Source organism: Otolemur garnettii, unplaced genomic scaffold, assembly GCF_000181295.1.
Source record: "Otolemur garnettii isolate 467f Iridium unplaced genomic scaffold, OtoGar3 scaffold00122, whole genome shotgun sequence".
Taxonomy (NCBI): domain Eukaryota; kingdom Metazoa; phylum Chordata; class Mammalia; order Primates; family Galagidae; genus Otolemur; species Otolemur garnettii.
The window spans coordinates 1,751,788-1,752,981 of NW_003852517.1; the positions used below are offsets into that span (position 1 = coordinate 1,751,788).

The 1,194-nt window shown below is 38.6% G+C and overlaps 1 protein-coding gene across 1 annotated transcript in view; it reads right to left on the reverse strand.

Moving 5' to 3' along the window:
* Nucleotides 1-1,194, reverse strand: part of SLC9C1 (solute carrier family 9 member C1) — a 95,084-nt gene that overhangs the window by 27,421 nt on the left and 66,469 nt on the right. The gene's annotated exons all lie outside the window — the stretch shown is intronic.

Sequence of the window (1,194 nt, forward strand, 5' to 3'; positions counted from 1 at the left end):
CCTCCCCTCCCCTCCCTCTCCCCTTTCCCCATAGTCTTGGACTCCATTTGGATTATAGCTTTCCTAAGATAGCTAACAATTAGTTTCATAATAGTGTTGAGTACATTGGATACTTTTTCTTCCATTCTTGAGGATGGAAGGAGGACATTTTCCAGCTCCATCCATGTAAACATGAAGGAGGCAAAGTCTCCATCTTTCTTTGTGGCTATATAGTATTCCATGGTGTACATATACCACAATTTATTGATCCATTCATGGGTCGGTGGGCACTTGGGCTTCTTCCATGACCTGGCGATTGTGAATTGGGCTGCAATGAACATCCTGGTACAGATATCTGTATTGTAGCGTGATTTTTGGTCTTCTCGATATATACCTAACAGAGGAATTACAGGATCAAATGCTAGATCTATATTTAGATTTCTGAGTGTTCTCCATATGGTTTTCCAAAAGGGACGTATTAGTTTGCATTCCCACCAGCAGTGTAGTAGTGTTCCCTTTTCTCCACAACCCCGCCAGCACCTGTGATTTTGGGATTTTGTGATATGGGCTAATCTAACTGGCATTAGATGATATCTCAGAGTGGTTTTGATTTGCATTTCTCTGATGATTAAGGATGGTGAGCATTTTTTCATATGTCTATAGGCCATGCGTCTGTCTTCTTCACAGAAGTTTCTCTTTAAGTCTCTTGCCCACCCTGAAATGGGATCACTTGTTCTCTTCTTGCTACTACGCTTGAGTTCTCTGTGGATTCTGGTTATAAGACCTTTGTCGGAAGCATAACCAGCAAATATTTTTTCCCATTCTGAGGGTTGTCTACTTACTTTTCTTACTGTGTTCTTGGCTGTGCAGAAGCTTTTTAATTTGAGGAGGTCCCAGTAGTATATTTTTGATGTTGCTTCAATTGCCTGGGAGGTCCTCCTCATAAAATTTTCCCCCAGGCCTATTTCTTCAAGAGTTTTCCCTACACTTTCTTCTAATGTTTACCTAACAAAGGATGTGAAAGATCTTTATAAAGAGAACTATGAAACTCTAAGAAAAGAAATAGCTGAAAATACTAACAAATGGAAAAACATACCTTGCTCATGGCTGGGAAAAATTAATATTGTTAAAATGTCTATATTACCTAAAGCAATATATAATTTCAATGCAATCCCTATTAAAGTTCCATTGTCATACTTTAAAGATCTCAAAAAA